Below are 23,621 nucleotides of genomic sequence, written 5' to 3' on the forward strand. Positions count from 1 at the left end.
AAATAAGGCGCACATGCCTTGGAGTCATTTTTTAGATGGGAACGCCTTCCTTGCATATCATTAACGCAAGGTAGGTGTCCACGCTAAAAAATGACGCAAACTCCAAGATCTTTGGCGCTAGACGGGTCTAACGCCAAAGTATAAATATGGAGTTAGCTTTGCGTCGGATTTGCGTAAAAAAAAACAACGCAATTCCGGCGCAAACAGAGTATAAATATGCCCCTATGTATCCCAGTGTAGCTTTTTTCACTATTTATCAGTTGACACAGAACCCCCAACAATGATCCCTTGCAGTTTTTTTGCATACTGACATACAAAGTATACTACTGCCCTAGTACATCCAAGTGTGGCACAGGTATGATGCATATTCAGAAGGAGCCTGGGCATGAGTATCTGCAGATTTTCAGAGCAAACATGATAATTTATGTACTTTAAGGTCTCTTCAGTGTGAACATTGAGGCTATCAAATGTGTTTGATCACATTGTCATATTCACTGAGCTAGATATATTTGGATGAGTGAAACAGTGTTATTAGCTCAAATGCCTCATGCCTCACAGGCCTCATTTGTCGCAGGATGGGTATTTATGTGTTTAGTAAGGGCTTTTCACTTTGTGCTTGTCACGTAACTGAAGGTTAGTGTCGCATCGTGACGCACCATTGGAAGACACTACATTTGTCAATGATGCCATTGCAGTGGATGTACTTGATATTGGTGCAAATACGCAAAGAGAGCAGGTGCTAGTGACTTTAGCTCACCCTCCTTGAGATGCTAAGAAGTGGATTTTGTTAATACACATCCACCATGGTATAAGTTGTCCTTTCTGCAACAGACATATGGCACTCTGTTTTGTAGGAGTGAATGTATTTGCAAATATGGGTGGGTGGGTATTAGCATATTACAGTGTTTTGGGCAACTTCACAAACATTGCTTGAAAGCAAAGGATATCCAGACAGAGTCCATTTGTAAGACATATCTTGAGACTGGTAACAATGAGGAGAATTTCAGTGAGAAGGTACACATTGCCATTAGGGAATGTATGAGGGTTTCAAAGTCCAAAAGTTGATAAAATCAACAGGTTCTCAAACAAAGGGTACAGTACTGGGTGACAAAAGAGGTGGAATGATGTCAAACACAGGACACTATGAAACTGGCCAGGAGGCACTGACAAATATCATCGATCAGATCTCCACTGAAAACTGGTGAAGCTCACATCTTGATCCTCTTATGGGTGTTGTGCCTTCCCTACATGTGATGGTGTTTGTATGGCAGGCATCTGAGGCACACAGGCGTCATGGACTGAAGATGAGGCTCCCCTATCCCCCTGGGCATTCATCAGTACCAGGAAGGCAGCCTGGAGATCCCTGACAAGGGTCTGGTGGCTTGCCAACAAAGCAACAATGTTGCTATTGAGGTTTACCATTGTTGTTGTGTAGGAGTCCAACTTGCGACCCATGAACTCCATGAGGTTACAAATGGCCCAAGCTGTGTGGCAACTTCACTGGTGTTAAAGGTAGATATTCCCTCTGCCTCATGCTACAGCAATGTCACACAGGGACTCATCCATCAAATGGAGCCATGTATGGGCATCCGTAATAACCTTAGCCATGCCCTCATTAGGTCTCAGACACTTATGGACTCCTTCTAGGGTTTCTGCTATGGTCTCCATCCACACCCACACCTAATCAGCCATTCCCTGCTGGACTCCTACCACTCATGATTGAAATTCAACTACGGGTCCTCGGAGTACTCAGCTGGGATTGCACACCTAGATGGGCCTGTTCTGTGGATGGTGCATCCTCTGGAGACGCTGCAATTTTGTCTCAATTTGGCAAGGCAGGAAGAGGAGATTCAATTGAGTCCAGAAGTTTTCAGAAGTTGTCATCATCCATGGGGGAAGGACGTTACCATCAACAGGTTTATCATCAAGGACAGGTTGCTCTACAGGAAGTTTTGTTTCTTCCTCTGAAAAGAGATAGGAATATGTGAATATTGGTCTGTAATATGCATAGACATAAGTATTTTTTCTGACATTCATACAGGTTTTTTTCAGTTGTCAAATACACATGTATATGTTCCACATATGTTATAACAAGTAATTTAGGCCATGTTGGACAATTGGTTTCTTACACATGGCAGAACCTTAACATTGTTCGGACTAGTTCTGTATGAACAAGGGGTTCCACTAGTTTAATGACATACAACACAACATAGCTTGGCAACTTGCTGGCCTGCCCTGCATGAAACAGTGAGTGCAGGTAACAGGCACTTTTTTACAAAGAATATGATTTTTGAGGTTAGTGCCTACACTGATGTTACATTTGTTTCTTAACCCCACTTCAGAGACCATTGCAACTTGTCACCAGGGTGCCAGCATTCCCTCTAGCCATCAGTTAATACCACAGCAGTGTCAAAGTCATGTTATTTTGTTATGTTTAATTAATTATCCTGCACTCTGCCTTTCTGTACTGTTTTGCATGCAATTGTTACAAACACACATCCATGTAACTCTACACAGCAAGATCACTTCCTAATCTGCAGAAATTGTTACAGACAGGTGTATATTTAATACTTCAATTATACTTTGATATCCAGTAATGTCTTAGCACACACATTCATCTTCAGGGTACAGCTCAGTAGACACTGACCCCCATCTCGGAATGGTATTACGATCATCCAAACTGAAAATATGCAACACCTCAAGCTCAGTCCATTGATTCTGGACCCAAGATACTCATCTGCAGAGTCCCACTAATCTCTTTAGTCAGCCGCACTCAGTTTAACTTTTAACCAACATTTGCTACATTATGCTATTGTCCAGCATGCCTACCCGTATGTGAGAGTAATGGGTCATACTGAACCTCACTGGATGTTAGTGAGGATAATCTGCAACATGTACCTACCCTGTTTGCCCACCCAAATTGGCCCACAACCCTCACTCTCTAACCACGCCAGACACCTGACTATAGTCTGGGACACCTAGATCGCCCTGACACTTCTCAAATCCCTGTTTTACCTCTACTTGCTTTCACATATGTTGAATAGTCAGACTTCTCATCTTCTTTTTCCTTCCTGCCACCTGTGACACCATCTCTCAGGCCCTAATCACATGTAGACTGTAGCACACCAATTCCCTCTACCCTAACATCACTGCAAAGCTGCAACACAAGGTTTAAACTATCATACACAGCAGAGTTGGAGAACTTCTCAACCTACCTTTGCGGCAAACACATCATCCCTTGCCTCCTTGAAATAATAATGTGTCCCCATTCAGAGACAATGCCACTTTAGTCTGCTACACCACACCAACAAGGCACTACACTACCTGAGCCCCAGCTAGCACACACACCATCTATGTTCCCAGCAAAAACTCTTGGACCTCTGCTGTGCATCATTTGCAATAACTCCTACCCCAGACTCCATATGAGCAAGACAGGGTGATCTCTTTACAAGAGAGTCAACACCAATAACAACCTCATCCAGCACATCAGGACAGCTTGGTGCAAAAATGGCTTAGTTCAAATGACTGTACATCTGGCTCTTCAGGTGATTCCTACTTGGTAAACCGGAACAAACTCAGCACCTGAATACAGCCTTGGATGAGAAGTTAGCACTCCAGCAAAGCACAGCTTGACATTCCATTGTAATAGCCGTTTGTCTGTGTAGGTCCAGGACAAGCACACTTGCTGCACGGGCAAGGGTGCCACAATTGATATTGATAAATCTGCACAGTTTTCAAAACCATGCATGATGTGCTGCTCCAGTTGTACTTTGTCCTTTGTATTGTTGGATTTGTAGTCAAAGTCTAATATGTTGTAGATTAGACCACAAGTCTCTTGATCAACTGGAGAACCTGTACTGTACAAACACGACACACATAGATGATTGAAAGTTGGCAGAGCCAGTGATAAACATAACAAGTCACTTTACTATGCCCCATGGTTGCTTGTTTTCTTACCCCACAGTTTTTCCTGGTCCTCAACCGCAGTACTGACCTGTCCTTCAACTTCTAACACCAACTCCGTTGGGATAAGTGACACCACCTGTTGATACAATGGGCTCAAGTCCTCCTGGACATTTGTTCTTCCTTCGGTCCTCATGGCTGCCCTGAGGTTATTGGCCAGTTTCTCATTGGTCCTGCGCTTATAGTCATGTCACCTTTTTTTCAATCCCAGCACTGCCCTCTTTGTTTGCCCTACACTGTTGATTTTGTCCAGTATGTATTGCCAAATAACTTCCTTCTTCCCAAATGGCAATTTGTAGGCGACAAAGAGAAGGTGTTTATTTTTTTGTCACCTCAGCTATTAATATTTGGTTGTTCTCCTCACTGAAATTGATCGTACTCTTCCTCCTGCCCTAGCCTGCTGTCTGGTCATCTTGGCTGGTGTTGGGATTGTTGTCCCCCTGACTTGTAGATGGTGCTCCCTCCATTTTGTGTATTTGTTTTGATCTGTTTGGATTTCTGTAATGGGTAATTTTTTGTTTTGCTTCTCTTAAATGAGGCAATGCTGATTCCAACTGCTTTACGACGCACAAATCAGCTTTGTATCGCAGAGGTGTCAGTTGGCTTATGTCATGTTGCATCATTTTTTTTTAAGATGCGTCAACATTTTTGGCACATCTTCGGACCTTACAACAAGGTGTGCCATTCGATAAATCTGGCACATCCATTTTACAAGGAAATGGTGCTGCACAGTGCATGTTTTGTGACGCAACGCAGCATTGCATCACTTCTCATAAATATGCCACTTAGTTTCTGGAAACTTTAGTCAGTGATAATTTTTCACTGTAGGCAGTCTTCTTTCATATGAACGTGATGCTTTCAGGTTAATCTGTTTTTTCTTCAATAATATACCTCCTTTTCCTATGAAAAGATGCCAGTATTAGGAAAAATATGAACACAACATCGAAAGAAGCTTTACATATAATGAGTGGATTTAAAACATTGAAAATATTAAATCCTTTTTACCGAAATCCTGTCACTAGAGAAAGGAAATCAGAGCTGTTTTAATGGAAACTTAAGCATGCAATGATTACACATTAAGTTGATAGCTACAGCACAATAGAGCTGAAAGCCACCCAGTTGAATGTATTTTCCATTAACAATATTGCAGTAAAATCAAGATTTATGATCGTGGGAAACACCAGAATGTGCTGTAGTTATGATTTGTCATCTCTCATGTATAGTGAGCGTGCTTGCGATTTTAGTCTAGTTGGATGGCTCCGATAAGAAAATATATTCTCAAAGAAGCGTACCTCATAATTACAGGGTAGATTGCATGGTCTTGCAAGACCCCAGGGAAAAAGTAATATGAGCTGTATTGTGATATGTGGAACATGTAATGCACCAGATGCCTCCCAGGTTGCTTTAGGAGCCATGTCCACACTTTGCGTTCACAGAATGGCAATAAATTAAATTTATTTAAAAGTTCACTGAAATAAGTTGCCTCCGGCATCTTCTAAATTTCTTCTAGTACCTTATGGCCTGCACATCTTGTGGAAGTGTATTCCATCCCCGACTATCACAGACTTCACGCCCTTTTGACCATTTAAATAAAGGTTTGTATCACACAGATACAGACACTGGGGTGTAGAAGCTGATGGAGAGGCCGCTGAATGGTCATGCCCCATGATAAAGACCTCAGTTCCACTATGATTTGCCAAAGAAGTGGGCTCCTTACGTAACTGCAATCCATTAAAAATCTTGTCATGAGTAAACCTATAAAACTGCATTTCGGCTACGACACTGGCCATTTGTTTGGCAATTCGAGACCAAGGAAAGGGCCAAGCACATAGAACTGCTTTCATAAGTGTGACTCTTGTTAACTGAAATATAAATATGTGTGTGTGCTCATGTCAGCTGCTGTCTGGAAAGTTTCGGAGTGATCAGTGAAACCGGGGCTGAGAAAAAGGGGGGATTCCAAAACGTGTTTTCTCCATGTTAGTTTCCATAGGCATTTTGAACAGGAATAGTGGCCGAACCACTGAACAGATTTACACCAAATTTGGCAGAAAGCTAGCTCTTGGTCGAGAAAGGGACCTTTTTATGATTTGGTGTAAATCCGCTCAGTAGTTTTCCAGTTATTAAATGAAAACCATGTTTGTATATATTGGGACGCAGATCCTCCTTGGAGCCTCTGCAGATTCAGAGGAAAAGCAAGACACTGATTGCTGCAACCCGGCAGAAAAGTTTGCGGCCACCATTTTGTTTTTGCATTGCCAGTGGGGTGGGAAAAAACAATGTAGAAACATATAAGGGATCAGGACACAGATATCGTGACCCCATAGGACACATGCTGGGGTCCCCTAAGGACCCCTCATGGGCAAAAAAATGCCCTTTTTTTTGGCTGATCTGTGGATTCAAGGATCCTTCTTGAATCCTCCTTGGATTCTCCTCAGATTTTGGGGAAAAGCAATGCCCTGATTGGGTTGCCGCAAGTTGACACAAATATTAACATGTGTGTTAAAAAACTATGGAAATTCAATGAAAAAAACAAAGGTTACAGGGACATTATAGTTAGGTTGATGTTTTACCCATACTAAACCATAGAAATTCAGCAGTTATTGTTATAGTTATTTTTCTCTGAAGAAACCATAACTCATGCCGGACAGTAACTTTGGGCAACAAGTTATAGTTTCTTAACATAAGTATAACTATAAGTAAAACTATAACTGCTGAATTTCTATAGTTTTGTAAGGGATTAACATCAACCTAACTATAACGTCCCTGTAACCTTTTAAGTGAATATATATATATAAATATATCTATATATTTATATATATTTATATCTATTTATAAATATATATATTTTTCAATTAAAAAAGCAAAGGTTAGGGATAAGTCATAGTTAAGAATGTTATACGATTCCTACTAAGATAAAAGGACTGTGTATTTCAGATGGCATAACTTCAGAATATGCAAAACTGAGTCTTTCTACATCATCAAAAACTGTCAGCCCAATTCCTGGCTAGCTCATTGTGCCTCAACTGAATCCCTAAGCTGATCAAAGTGGAAGGTGATTATGGCAACCTGAACAGGACACTCTCACTCCCCAGGGAAGTCGTAGAAACAGGTCTCACCTTTTTGTTGTGTGACTCATGCATGGCCAGGTGAAACACAGGAGAGGTACAAAGATAACGTTTCAATACATTTATTTAAACAATCGTAATCTTCCATTGAGAGAATGAGCTGCGATATTTAGGCAAATAAAACAAAGCAAACTTATCAGAATAATGTACATGGTAAAGATAATGAACAATCCAACCATGGTAAATGAATTCGAGAGGTTCCTACCTAGGACTATACTGAGGGTATAGTGGGTGAACACTTCTGCCTCTTCAAACTAAAGGATTAGCTTTAGCCCCATACCTGGAAAAGGTGTCTGGATGGCAATCCTCTCGGGAAGTTGTTAGATTAGTGTCAGCAAAGCTGTGTGTCAAACACAACATTCATCCGGGGATGGTTGTGGCTGGAATGCTCCTCTGCCCATTCCGGGGTCAGTGCACCATTTATATAATAAAACCACACTCTTTTAGAAGCACAACTCTGATGCAATTCTATATCTAGATGTTAAAAGCTGTCATTTGAATGAGCAGCACAACCACTAGGATTTTGTGTACTGTATTCCTAGCCTTGGATAGGATGTACTGATTACTTGGTGAGGAAAGGTGATCTAAAATAAGCAATTTGTACAATATATTCCTTGAATAATATCATGCAGGTGAAACAAAGTGAAGTGTGTAAAATGTCATTGCTAAAAGTGACTCAGCTAAACATATAAAATCCAAAATTAAGCTAAGAAAATGGGGAGCACACTCGGGTCCTCACAACAGGAAAACACTATTTATTTTTCTATACAAACCCAACTTAAATTAAACAAATATTAGAAATTAGAAAGTTATAGATTGGGGTAAAATGTATAATTTACGTACCACTATCAAAATAGTATAAATAGCTTACCTTTATATTCTGTGTTGTCCCCTCACTCACCACATTACATTAAGTATAACTTGCCCCTTCTACATAAACTGTATTCTCACAAATATTGTCATTTAAGATGTCACAAGGTGTGTTATGAATGCAATGATTTCACATGGCATGGGTGATGTAATATGGATGGGTCTAACAAGAGCAAAAAAGTGTTAAAAATTAAAAATACACTGTATTACACTACATTTTGGAAAAATAGGCCCTCATTACAACCCTGGCGGTAAATGCCGCCTACCGATGTGCTGACGGCCGCCAACATACCGTGACGGTAATCTGCCATGGGTATCATGACCCACACATAGAATACAGCCACAATACACACACCCGCACAAGTCCGCCAGACCAAAGGTCAGTGATAAACTGGCGATAGCAAAACCCACACCGTTACACCAACAGGAATGCCCAAGGTGTCACGACCCAAGAATCAACGCGGCGGTCTTTCAACCGTGGTAAACCATTGGCGCTCAAAATCCACACACTCAAACAAAACTACACCACATTGGACTATTCAAAATAGTCCACATACACACGACATACATATACACATACACACACCACACCCACACACTCAGACCACTATAAAACACACACCCACATTACCCACAACCCCTTACAATGGAAAAAAAGTTAGCCAACTGAGAGAGACAAGCCAGGAGCACCCACTCAATCAGAGGCACAGAACACCATCACCCAACCACCATTCACGCACAACACAGCATACACAACAACATATCACCCCACACATCTTCACACATATCACTCACACCACACCCATGGCACCCCAAAGACACCCCAGGTTTTCAGCGGAGGAGCTAAGGGTCATGGTGGAGGAAATCATCCGGGTAGAGCCACAGCTATTCGGATCACAGGTGCAGAAGACGTCCATTGCAAGGAAGATGGAGCTATGGCAGAGAATCGTGGACAGGGTCAACGCCGTGGGACAGCACCCAAGAACCAGGGATGACATCAGGAAGAGGTGGAACGACCTACGGGGGAAGGTGTGTTCCGTGGTTTCAAGACACCAGATTGCTGTACAGAGGACTGGCGGTGGACCCCCACCTCATCCCCCACAACTAACAACATGGGAGGAACAAGTCTTGGCGATCATGAATCCTGAGGGCCTCACAGGAGTAGCAAGAGGACTGGACTCTGGTAAGTCATATCTTAACTACTTCATCCCCCTACCCTACCTGCATACGATCACAAACTCTTACCCTCACCCCCATCACTCAACCACCCCACATATACCCCACTATCACAACCCACCCATCCCAATACCAAGTCCTGCATGCAACAACTATGCATGGTGACCCATCACAGACCTGCATGGGCACCCATCACCCCAGCATGCCCAATAGAGAGAATCACCCAGCCCACAAAATCACCACTCACACAAGGCCAAGCCGACAGGGAAATCATAATCATAGAGGGAAACACACCCATGCACAAGATGGCACACACAGATACATTAACAATGCATTTGCATCCCAACAGGACCCCTACCCCACATCACCGGAGAGGAGGTGCCAGCTACATCCAGCCCCCCCGAAGAGGCCCACAGTGATGACAGCAGCTCTGCACCCCTAGATCTGGATGACCAACCTGGCCCATCAGGGACCTCTGGATAGTCGGTTCCCCTGCCACAGTCCCAACCCACCTCAGACCCTCCCCCCTCAGGAAACACCAGCACAGCACCCACCCAGCGGGCCTGTACCTCTGTCCCCAGGACACGTCAATCAGCAGCGTGTCCACCACTACAGGGACCCCAGGCAACCCCGCAAACACAGGACGATCAGGGACCTGGGGTCAGTGGCAGTGGGCACACGGTTAAGGGGACAGGGGCACAGGACAACAGGGAAGCTGGGAGGACTGCTGTGTGACAGGGGGAGGACAGGCCAAGGGAACCGACCCTCCATGAGGAACTCTCAAACATCATGGAAGCATACCACCATTCCCAGGAGACCAGGGGCCAGGTACTAGCAAAGTTACAGGAGACCCAGTGGCTACAGGAGGGACAGTACCTTGGGATCAGGGAGGACATACAAAAATATACACCATCCTGGTCACCATTGCAGGGGTGCTGGCTGACATGGGCAAGACCATGAGGGAGACAGTGGTGCAACAAAGGGCACCTGACACTAGCCAAACCGAGGAATAGCCTTCCACCTCTGCCGACGCTAGTGGATAGGAGGCCCCACCACAGGACCAACAGGCCACCAGCACCCGACCCCCTGCAGAAGGAAAAACACCCTGTAAACGGTCCCTGCGATCCAGGCAGAAGACAGAGAACATTTCCAAGACCCCTGCCAGGAAATAAGACTCTCCTGATTGTCACCCTTCTGTCCCACTCTGTCACCCTGTCCATCTTGAGCTGCCATTATTCCCCTTCCTATGCCCCACTGGACAATACACCTGTGATACCAAGAGACTGGACTCTCACTGGACATTTCTCCACCATCACCCCAGCCCCTTGCACATACCCCGATACTTACTGGCACAAAAATAAAAACCCTTGAAACAAATACCATACTGGAGTCAGTATAATGATTCGAAAAATGTATAAGTAAAACAATATCAAAACATTGCAACGTATATTTTCAGTAAAAATTACTACAGGATGACCTTTTGGTGGGCAGCAGTACATATAGCAGGAGCCAGAATGGGGCACACAGATCTGAAAATAGAGAATCCAAAGGATACAGTCAGTGTCCATAGACAGAGGGTAAGAGGCTGCCATGTACAATGTCCAAAATATTACTGAAAAGTAAAGCTGAGTTACAGTCTCTTACCTGTGTGTCACTGGAAGTACTGCTGTATAATGTTTGTTCTGTTGTCCACATCTTCTTCATCTGCCTCCTCTTCCTCACTGTCCACAGGCTCCACTGCTGCCACAAGACCATCTTCAGGCTCATCCTCCTGCAGAAAAGGCACCTGACGTCTCAAGGCCAGGTTGTGCAACATACAGCATGCCATGATGATCTGGCACATCTTCTTGGGTGAGTAGTACAGGGATCCACCTGTCAGATGGAGGCACCGGAACTTGGCCTTCAGGAGGCTGAAGGTTCTCCCAATAATCCTCCTTGTACGCCCATGTGCCTCATTGTAACATTCCTCTGCCCTTGTACTGGGATTTCTCACTGAGGTCAGTAGCCATGAGAGGTTGGGGTAACCAGTCACTTGTAAATATTGAGGGACAACTGTTAGACACACACTAACCCTTAGGGACAACCCCATACCCAGACACCTACTTATACTGGGTGGGGACCTTGGGCTCACCTATCAGCCACACCCGGTGCCTCTGGAGTTGACCCATCATATAAGGGATGCTGCTATTCCTCAAGATATAGGCGTCATGCACAGAGCCAGGATACTTGGCATTCACATGGGAGATGTTGGGGATTTGTCCCAGGGCATAAAAGTCACCTCTCACTGTGGCCAAATCATCCACCTTAGTGGAACACGATGTAGCTGCGCATGTGCTTCAGCAGGCCAGACAACACTCTGGACAACACGTTGGAGAACATTGGCTGAGACATTCCTGATGCCATGGCCACTGTAGTTTGAAAGTAACCACTTGCCAGGTAATGCAGCACTGACAGAACCTGCACTAGAGGGGGTATTCCTGTAGGCTGGTGGATAGCTGACATCAAGTCTGGCTCCATTTGGGCTCACAGTTCTTGGATTGTGGCACGATCAAGTCTGTGTGTGATGATCATGTGTCTGTCCTCCATTGTCGACAGGTCCACCAGGGGTCTGTACACCGGAGGATGCTGCCATCTCATCATCTGCCTCAGCGGTTGTAGCCTATGGAGGAGAACGGTGAGCAGAAGGTCATATTTCCACATAGAATGCACAACTGTTGCTGAAATTAGGCCACAGAAGCAGTATGTGAAGTCGAGAGTCAGTTGATGGGCCAATTTCTGCTGTGACGCAGTTAGGTGCCATGCCATGTGCCTCACTGAAATGGCGGCTCCCTGACCTGTGAGGAGGGACAAGTGGAAATGATGTAAGTGTGCTGGCGTTGTGCTCCGTAGCTGTAGGCGTTCGATGACCACGGCGCAACCTTAGATTGGTTATCATTGGGCCCTATGGGTTCCAGGAGCCAATGGCGATGTATGGTGGCAGTGACGATACGCACCGCCGCGGACGTCACCGCCATTTTCTAACTATTTACTCACTTGCTACCTGCCCATCAACAGGAGCGGACCTACACTGTAAGTGCTGCTGTGACCTGAGCCTGGAAGCGACAATGACTAGAGTGTCTGGGAAAAGGGCCCCTGCCTTCACTGCAGAGAAGTTGGTGAAACTGGTGGATGGGATCCTACCCCAGTACACATTAATCTACGGTCCTCCAGACAAACAGGTGAGTACACTGTGAGCATGATGTGTGGGCAATGCATGTTTGGAGTGGTGTGGATGTAAGCCACATGTTGGGGGGTGCTGAAGCGTCCTGGCCTGAGTGCTGCATGAGAGGTGGTCATTGTAAGTGCGTCAGGGCATGGGTGGGAACTGGGGGGCAATGAGTATGACGGTCCAGATGGGTGAGTAATTTCCTTTTCTGCTGTCTTTTCCCTCTAGGTCAGCCTCCACCAGAAAAAGGGTATTTGGCGTGCCATCGCCAAGGAGGTCCGGACCCTGGGGGTCTATCACAGGCGGAGCACCCACTGCCACAAGACATGGGAGGCCCTGTGCTTCTGGACCAAGTAAATGGCAGAGGCCCAGCTGGGGCTGGCCTCCCAACTTGGAAGGGGTGCCCGTCGCACCATGACCCCCCCTGATGTTACACATCCTGGCAGTGACCTATCCAGGGTTGGATGGGTGCTTGAGGGCATCATAGCAGCCACAAGGGGGTGAGTACAGATTCTGAATCCTGACTTTGTGTGCTTTAGGAGCTAGCTGGGTGGGGGATGTGGGCTGTGGGTGCCCCTAGGCCAGGGCGATCATGGCAGGGTAAGTCCCTTGTGTGAAGGCTCTGAAACACTCCAAACCCAATTGTGTTAGTGGGCATCTACTACTGGGCAAGGTCATGTGGGTGTCAGGTGTGCAGATGCTGGCGTTAGGCATTGTACCCCATGGGCTGGTGACTTCCTTAGTGCGGGTTTGGGCATGGCCTAATGCATAGGGCAGCTCCCTGTTTGTTGTGTACGCCACCTGTAGTGTTGTTGCTGGCAATGACCAAGTGTATCCTCTGTCTCTCCCCCCCTTTTTGTTTTGTCATCCTGTCCTTGTGTGCATTAGCATCATCTGGCGGAGGAGCAGAGGCACCGGTCACGGAGGGAGCTGCATGCCATATGGGCCCGGAGTCCGAATCCACCAAGGCTGAAGGCACCAGTGGGATGGAGGGCGAGGGGAGCTCCACGACGGGATGGGAGACCAGTGACAGCAACTCGCTCCCTGGTGGTGGCGGACACCTCTGTGACCACCCAAACAACAGGTACAGCCGCCACCCCTCTACCAGCACCGCCCTCCCAGCAGCCCCTCAGTGTGTTTCCCGTGCCCGCTCACCCAGGAGGGGACTATTAACATAGTCACCTTTTTGCAGACTGAGCTTCTGCCTCTATTCCACGGGCCATCTAAGCTTCACTGTCACCGTATACCAACTTGTTTGAAACATCCAATACAGGGCTCTGACATACTTATGGATAGCACCCCATGGCATTACCCTTCCCAACCTCATTCAGGCTGCCCCTCTGGTCGACACACCGACCATTCTAGATCCCCATTCCGTAATATATGCGTAATACTCCATACTACAGTTAGTGTGCTTTGCTTCCCACAACCGCATTTTGCTAACACGACCGACAATGGTCCTTATTCGTAATTCGAATACATGCACAATACATTGTACACTGTGAGATTTCATCACTAATACAACCAATTTTGGTCCTCGTTCAAATTGTATATATGTACATTAAACATGTCTTGATAACACGGATCAGAAAGGCCCCCCTGCTCAGATACCTCAAACACACACGTGCTTACTTTAAGGTGCGCCCTTCGGGCCCAGAAAGGGAACCTTCTCTTCCTGGTCCGTGAGCCAGCGGCCGGATTTCAGATGCAGCTTGACAACACGAGCTCCTGAATGCTGATTGGTGGCCATTTCGACCAATCCCTGAAAAAGTTGCTCGCTCCAAGATTGTAGCGATTGCATACTTAAGCCGGCTCGTCGCTTATAAGTGCAGCTTGTACCGAAGTAATACAAGATCCATTGTGTGATGCCGGGAGATCCCTGATGACTCGCCCTGGTCCTTAGACTGTAATCCCCTGATTAATTATGACCAGTAAGTGTATACATTTAGTTTTTACCACTTTACTTGACTAGCACACCCTTAAACAATGGCTAGTTCATACGACTATTGACTTTTAGATATCGTGAGCCCTGGATTTAATTTATGAATGGCTCTCTGTGCTTTTATGACCTGGAAGACACAACACTGACCACAGGATCATTATTTGACTCCCAGACCACGTCCTCGGGATACAGTGAACTACATAACATGTAAGTAGTCACTGTTTCACCCTATGATTACATTCTGCATAATTAATATATGAACAGAGTACCATATCAATTGTCATTTTCCTACCAGGAAGATGTCCCAGACCACCAGATCGTATTTCTACACTGGATCTTAGGTGAGTGCTTAATCCCTCCCTTCGAAATACTAGTAGAAACAGATTAATCAGACCTTTAGTAACTCAGATATTTACACTACCCATAGGTGCTACAGACTTGAATTTTCCCAGTCCTGATGATGACCCACCTTTGATTTGTTTCTGCAACTGGGTCGAAACGTCAACATACCTTTGAGTGTGGAATATAGAACTGTAAAGAAATCTTCTGTGACTTCAGGGCTTCCTGGACTGACGGAGCCACTAGAAGTCCATAATATTTTTAAAAAACACCCGTTGTACATATTGTATATATCACCTTCACTTCTCTGCACATTTTTATCACTTTCACTGTTTTATTAGGAGCACCTATTCAGGCAAATATAACCTTGTGTCCAGAATTACATGTTTAAAGAAACATACAATGTAATACATTTCTATTGATGTTACATTGTTTGTACACTTAAAATTATTTTAGTCATTAGATCACCACGGAAGTCTAGGTTACTTCCCCCTTGGATTGACCATTAATCTATTTACACCCAGGAGTGTGGGCATCTCCTTCACCCCAGGCACCTCAGGCCCTGCCCCAGTCAGCCCTGCTGCCCTCAGTGAGGAGGCTATTGACCTCCTGAGATCCCTCGCTGTTGGGCAGTCAACCATTCTGGATGCCATCCAGGGTGTTGAGAGGCATTTGCAACAAACAAATGCATACCTGGAGGGCATTCACTCGGGCGTGGTGGCCCAACAGAGAGCATTTCAGGCTCTGGCCTCAGCACTGATGGCAGCCATTGTCCTTGTGTCCAGCTTCCCCCCTCCAACTTCCTCTACCCAGTCCCAATCCCCTCAACCCCAGCCTATCCCAAGCACTCCTTCAGACCAGCAATCACCCAAATCAACACACAGAAGTGGCTCAGGCAAACACAAGCACCACGCTTCATCTCACAGGCACTCACACAAGCACCATCCCCATGCAGACACACCAATATCCACTGCCTCCACTGTGTCCCCTTCCTCCTCGTTGTCCACCCCTCCCAGTAGCGTCTCCACTCACACCTGCATGCACTACATCTTCATCCACTACCTCCATCACCAGCACGCCCATCACAACACAGCCCTCATGAGCATTCACCACCCCCACAACCATGCACAAGTCCCCTGTGTCCTCTCCCAGTGTGTCTGTGACCCCTCCTCCCAAAGTACACAAATTCAATCACCCACCCACACAACAGCCATCCACCTCACAACAGCATCCAGCCCATGCACCTTCACAGAAACTCAGCAGACGTACACCTCCTACAACCACTCCCTCTTCCTCCACTCCCACACCCTCTCCATCGTCCCATCCAAGTGTGTCTAAAAATCTTTTCCTTGCAAACTTTGACCTCTTCCCTATGCCTCCCCCACTTTCATTCCCCTCGGGCCAGGGTGCCAAGATCCCAGGCCAGCACCTCAGCCACCAAGTCGGTGTCCACTGTGGTACCTGCAAGTCCCAGGGGATTAAAGGGGGCACCCATCAGGGCTGCCAGTGTGACACCGACCCCTGCAAAGGATCAACCCATTCCGCCACCTGCCAAGGTGAAGAAGGTGCCAGCATGCAGCACGGCCAAGAAGCACGACCCACCCAGCAAGGCCTCCTCCAAAACTGCATCTGCCAGTGCCAAGGTCCCAGCAGTGTCTGCCAAGGTGGGGAAGGGGAAGAAAACCCAAGGCACGGCACTTCAGGCCTAGGAGCCTCCAGGTGAGGGACTGGTGCCCACCATCAGTACAGATATCCCCGCAACCTGTACCACGGAAAGCACCCCCACCTGCCCCGTCACCTGCACCGCCACCTGCACCACTGTGCCACAACAACTGTCAGCAGCATCATCCCCAGTGGGCAGCCATCCGAGGCTGCAGGAGACGGCCTGGTTTCTCCCTCCACCACTACCAGCACCTGCACCACGGCCAGCACTGGCAGCATCTCCGACGCAGACACCGCCGCAAGCACCGCCACCTGCACCACCATCTGCACCACCACATGTCCAGCCAGTGCCAACACATCTGTCATCAGCAGCATCCCCAGTGGGCAGCCGTCTGGGGATGCAAGGGGTGGCCGGGACCTTCCCACCACCACTTGAAGCACCACCACCAGCACCGGCACTACCAGCAGTTTGCAGCCTTAGTCTCCGCAGGATGGAATGTGGCTCTGCCTCCATGGAGTATCATGCTACCTGTTACCTGCACATCTCGTGCCTCAGACACCCAGGTGAGGGAATGGGAAGTGGCACACCCCAGGTGCAGCATCACTGGGCACAAAGCCCCCTCCAGAACCAGTGGAGATATGCATCCACTATCACTTTCCTTGGCAGGATGAAGCAGACCGGGCACAAGGCCCCCTCCAGAACCAGTGGGCAAATCACCCACTTGAGAGACTGTGGCCTTGCACTCCCCAGGACCAAGCAGTGGGCAAACCACCCACTTGAGAGGCTGTGGCTTTGCACTCCCAGGAACAAGCAGTGGGCAAACCACCCACTTGAGGGACTGTGTCCTTGCACTCCGTGGGCAAACCACCCACTTGAGAGACTGCGGCTTTGCACTCCCCAGGACATCGCTGTGGCCATGTTGCCACCTCCACGAGCAGTGCTGTTGTACCATCTTCTGGCTGAGGTGCCCCCCCCCTTCCTCATGAGGTGCCTGTGTGTTTTCGACCTGATGCCCCTGCAGTGTTCTCTCCGTTTTGAGGCAGGAGTCAAGTGTGGGCTTCGCCCATGATTTTGTTGCACACTGGGCCATAAACGTTTGCAAAGGAAAGCGTACAGCCTTCTGTACATATTGCAAATGTTTGTATATACTGTTTTTTCTAAATATCACTATTTGCACTCAATTCCTTTTGTCCTTGCGTTCTTCCAGGGGGTTACGGGGTGTAAATGTGCTGTTGTTGCATGTATTTGTGTGTATGGTGTTGTGGGTGAGGGTGGGGGTGTTGCATATTGCGTGTGTGTTTCACTCTCTTTTTCCTCCCCCCTCCCCTGTGCAGTACTCACCGAGGTCATCCCTGCTGCCGTCTTTCGTGTTCCTGGTGTATTAGCAGATACACCAGCTTCGGCAGGACCTGTAGTTCAGGCTCCATGGTGTCCTGGTTCTTCGTTGAGTGTCAAAAGCTGAGTGGTTTCCCTTCAGAACACTGTTTCCGCCTTGCTTTTGATGGCGTTGGTACCGCCCCGAAAAAGCTGGCGGATTGGTGGGTGGTACATTGTCTTCCGTCTGTCTGTTGACAGTGACCGCCGCGGTGTTTGTTGCTACTGCCGTGGCGGTCGGAGTGTTGAAGTGGCTGTCTGTGATGGCGGTTTCCGCCGTAGTCGTGATTCAATTTTTTTTACCGCTGGCTTGTTGGCAGTATTACCACCGCTTTAACACCGACCACCAGGGATGTAATGAGGGCCATAGTGTAGTACAATATATTTACAATTTTTTACAAAAAAGTCTACGGAGTTTTGCAGTAATACTCACAAATTGCTGCCCTACTTTAAAAAAATGAAAAATGGGCATTTCTCCCTAAACTACTGTAAAAATGTAGAGAAACTTATAAATACATTACTTTAACTATTGCCACTTTATTAAAGTGGAAATGGGCAGGGAACAACAATAAAACATAATACTTACCTATTTCTAAGGCCCTAACCCGGAAAGCAGCAAAAGTGTGCTGAAAGCTACATGGCTGCCTTTTATATTATGTAAAGACAGCCATTAGCCAATCACATACTGCCTTCTCTTTGATATGTACCAAGGAATACAGCGAAGTTACAGAGGCACAATATTTTAACACTTATAACTTTAACACTACTTACAGTATTTACACTGAGTATAAAAGTGCAGCATTTACACCTCATAATCTATATTACTGCCACACTACGTCTACATCCATCCACCCACTTTCACGCTCCTTCTGCTTCCAGTACCACACTCCACTCTGCAACATTCCACTCCATTTTACTCTTCTCCACTCTACGCTATTACATTCTATGCCATCCCACTCTATGCAACTCAACTATACACTATTCCACTCTGCACTAATCCACTATACGTTACCCCACTTTAAGCTAATCCACTGGACACCACTCCACTGTACACCACTCTATGCCACTTTACTTTACACCACTCGATTGTACAATATATCATTCTACAGCACTCCATTCTGTGACACTCCAGTCTATGCCACTACTATGTATGCCTCTCTACTATATGGAACTCCACTCTATTTTATTCCACTCTATGCAACTCAATTCCAACACACAGTACACTCTATGCTATGTCACTCTATGTGATTCCATTCTATGCCACTTCATGCTACGCTATTCCACTCTATGCTACTCCATCTGCAACAATCCACTGTATGCCGCAAAACTGTACGCTATTCCACTCTACCACACTCCAATCATCTTAATTCAACGTATGCCACTCCACTCTAAGGCACCACACTCTGTGTTTTTCGACTGTATACCACTCCAGACCATTCCACTCTACTGCACATCATTCCACTGTATTGCCCTGCACTCTACACCAGTCCACTCTATGCTATTCTACTGTACTGCACTCAACAGTACGCTTTTCCAGTATCTGCATCTCAACCCTATGGCACTGTACTCTGCACCACTCCACTGCATTCCTTCACTCTACACCACTCTGCTGTACCCAACAGCATTCAACCTTATTCCGCTCTATGCCACTTCACTCTACCCAACACCACTGTGCACCACTCCACTGTACACCAATCCACTGTAGGCAACTCCATTAAACTCCACTTCACTGTACGCCACTGCACTGTATGCCACGCCATTCTGTGGCAATCCCCTCTCCACCACTTAACTCTATGACACTCCTCTGTACAGAATTCCATTCTATGCTATTCCACTCTATGCCACTCCGCTCAATGCGCTCTAAAGTACAGCACTCTACTGTATTCCACTCCACTCTATGCCACTCCACTCTACACTATTCCACTCTACACCACTACATTCTACAGCACTCCACTCTACACTATTTCACACTATGCCACTCAACTGAATGTTACTCAATGCCACTCCACTGTACACTATTTGACTCTACAGCAGTTTATGCCACTCTACGCTGTTCTACTCTACGACACTTCAATCCTTACCACTTCATTGTCTGTCACTGTGCGCTAAGATATTTCAGTCTACAGCACTCCTCTCTACACCACTCAACTGTACTCCACAGCACTGTGCTAGTCCACTCTATGCTATTCCAGTGTACATTACTCCACTCTATGCCACTCCTCTCTATGCCACTCCACAGTATTCTACTCTACACCATCCATTCTATGCCACTCCACTCTAGACCGCTCCACTAAAGGCTACTCGACTGCATGCTATTCCACTCTAAGCCACTCATCTGTATACCACTCCACTGCACACCACTCTACTGTATGCCACTACACTACACGCTGCTCCACACTCTGATATTTCACTGTATGCTTTTCCAGTCCATGACCCTGGACTCTATGCCACTGTACACTATTCCACTCCACACAACTCCACTCTAAGTTGCTCCACTCTATGCCACTCCACTCTATGGCAGTTCACTGTACACCACTACACTATGTGCCACTCCACTCTTTGCTACTGGAGTTTATGCCACTTCACTCCATGCAACTCCCCTCTATGGCACTCCATGCTACGCTATTCCAATCTACACCACTCCACTGTATGTTACTCCACGGTATGCCACAATGCTGTAAACTATTTCACTCAAGGCCACTAGACTTGCCCCCCTTCACTCTACTCTATTTCAATGTATGTCACTCCACTCTATGCTACCCCACTCTATGTTACTTCACTCTACACTGTATCACTCTATGCCACTTTACTCTATTCCATGTATGTCACTCCACTTTATGCCACTCAACTCAATGCTGTTCCACTCTACACTACTGCACTCTACACCATTATGCCCTATGCCAATCCACTCTACGACACCCCAGTCTAAAATATTCCACTCAATTTCACTTCATTCTACGCTGCTCCTCGCTACTTGCCTCCACTTTATCCCACTACATTCTATGCCACTCCACTCTATGCCTCTCCACTCTATGCTAATCCAGTCTGTGCTATTCGACTGTATGCTGCTCCACTCTACACCACTCTAATATATACCACTTAACTCTAGAACATTCCAGTCTACACCACTCCATTCTACACTATTCTTCTCTATGCTACTCCCCTGTACTCTCCCCATTCTATGACACTCCACTACAGCACTACCTTGTATAACACACCACTCAACAACAGTGTACTCTACGATTTAAAACACTTCTTTATTAAAATATAAAAAAACATTAACATTCAATAGAAACAACAGCTATATTTTTGAAAGCTTTATTAATTCTTTCTATACAAACCAAAAATAAACTACACAAACATTAGAAATTCTTAAGATATAGTTATACTTGAAATTTACACATCACTTTCAAATTATTACAACTCACGCACACACATACACAGTGTAGTGAATTCAGTAGCCACACTATGTTAACTATAACTGCTGCCTTTTCCATGCAGAGTTGCCCAGGCAGTATTCATCCTATTAAGATGTGTTCGATGAAAGAGAAGCAGAAACCTTGCCTCCTCATAGACCTTATGACTGACAAATTGATCTAATTCCAGGTGTGATACTCCCTAGCTGTTGTGTGTACGCCTTGTCAGAACATGAAAATCAACACTTACGAAAGTACCTAGATCAATTCTTAGAGAATGGCTTCATCCGCCCTTCCAAGTCTCCTGCAGCCTCTCCTTTGTTTTTTGTCCCCAAGGCTAATGGGGACCTTCGGGCCTGTATTGACTATAGGGGTTTGAACAAGATCACAGTTAAGAACAAATACCCCTTGCCTCTGATTCCTGTCTTGTTGGATCAAGTGAAAAAAAGCAAACATTTATACTATGCTCGATCTACGAGGTGCTTACCATTTATTCAGAATGAGAGAAGGTGACGAATGGAAAACTGCGTCCAAGACAAGATATGGGCCCTCATTACAACCCTGGCGGTAAATCCCGCTTACCGCTGTGCAGAAGACAGCCAACACACCGCTGCGGCGGCAGAATTCCGCTACAGCTTTTACGACCCACAGCTTGGAATCCACCATAATTCAGACACCCACACAAGTCCGCCACACCAAAGGTCAGTGATAAACTGGCGATAACAAAACTGACACCGTCACGCCAACAGGAATACGACCACACTATCACGACCCACAAATCCACGCGGCGGTCTTTCAACCGCGGTATTCCATTGGCAGTACACACCGCCGCGCTCAAAATACACAGGCATTTACAAAACACAATCGCATTGGACAATTCGAAATACACACACCTGATACACATACACACACCACACCCACACACCCAATCCAATATAAAGCACACACCCACATCACCCACAAACCCTTACTACCAGAAATTGAAAGCAGGCCAGAGAGATACACTACCTTAAACAACAGCAGCATCCACAGACACACAACATCATCACTCACACAACATCCACGCACCTCAAACAACACACAACACATCCCCTCACACATCACAACACACACCACCTCATACATCACCCACACCACATCATGGCACCTCAACACACCCCAGGTTCTCTGAGGAGGAGCTCAGGGTCATGGTAGAGGAAATCGTCCGGGTAGAGCCATTCTTATCACAGGTGCAGCACACCTCCATTGCTAGGAAGATGGAGCTATGGCACAGAATCGTCGACAGGGTCAATGCAGTGGGACAGCATCCAAGAACTAGGGATGACATCCGGAAGAGGTGGAACGACCTACAGGGGAAGGTGCGTTCTGTGGTCTCCAGACACCAGATTGCTGTACAGAGGACTGGCGGTCGACCACTTCCTCCTCCCCCACAACTAACAACATGGGAGGAGCAAGTCTTGGCAATACTGCATCCTGAGGGCCTTGCAGGAGTAGGAGGAGTACTGGACACTAGTAAGGCAAATCTTTACTACCTAATCCCCCCTCCCCACCTGCATGCCATCACATACTCCCGCCCTTACCCTCACACCCATCACCCCAACAACCCACAGATACCCCACCAACACAACCCACACATTCCAAAACCAAGCCCTGCATGTAACACCAATGCATGGACACCCATCACCCAAGCACGTCCACTACAGGTACCCACACAGACCCCAAACCAATTATCACACAAGGACCTAGACAAGAATGCAAGCACTGGAGTACAGGGTCACTCACCCATTGCACACAATGGCACACACAGATGCAATAATCATGCCTTTAGACCCCTGCAGGACCCCTACCCTATGTCACCAGGCAGGAGGTACCAGACATATCCAGTCCCCACACAGAAGAGACCCACAGTGATGACAGCAGCTCTGCACAACTGGATCAAGATGACCAGCCTGGCCCATCAGGGACCTCGGGACAGTCGGTTCCCCTGACACTGGCACAAGCCACCACAGAGCCTCCCCCCTCAGGAAACACCAGCACAGCACCCAGCCAGTGGGCCCATCCCTCTGTCCTCAGGACACGTCAATCAGCAGTGTGTCCACCACTACAGGGAAGCCAGGCAAACCCAGTACCCAGGACAATCAGGGACCTGGGCTCAGTGGCAGTGGGCACACAGTTCAGGGGACAGATGAACTGGAAAACAGGGGAACTGGGAGGACTGCTGTGAGACAGGGGGAGGACAGGCCCAGGGAACCCACTCTCCACGAGGCCCTCTCCAACATCATGGGAGCGTACCATCATTCCCAGGAGACTATGGCAACGGTACTGGCCAAGTTTCAGGAGCCCCAGCGGCTGCAGGAGGAACACTATCTGGGGATCAGGGATGAACTGAAGTCGATTAACACCACCCTGGTCACCATTGCAGGGGTGCTGCAAGACATTGTCAACACCAAGAGGGACACTGTGGCACAACAAGGCGCCCCTGACACTAGCCTGGATGATGAACAGGCCTCCACCTCTGCCGGCGCTAGTGGACAGGATGCACCGCCAC

Source organism: Pleurodeles waltl, chromosome 1_1, assembly GCF_031143425.1.
Source record: "Pleurodeles waltl isolate 20211129_DDA chromosome 1_1, aPleWal1.hap1.20221129, whole genome shotgun sequence".
NCBI lineage: Eukaryota > Metazoa > Chordata > Amphibia > Caudata > Salamandridae > Pleurodeles > Pleurodeles waltl.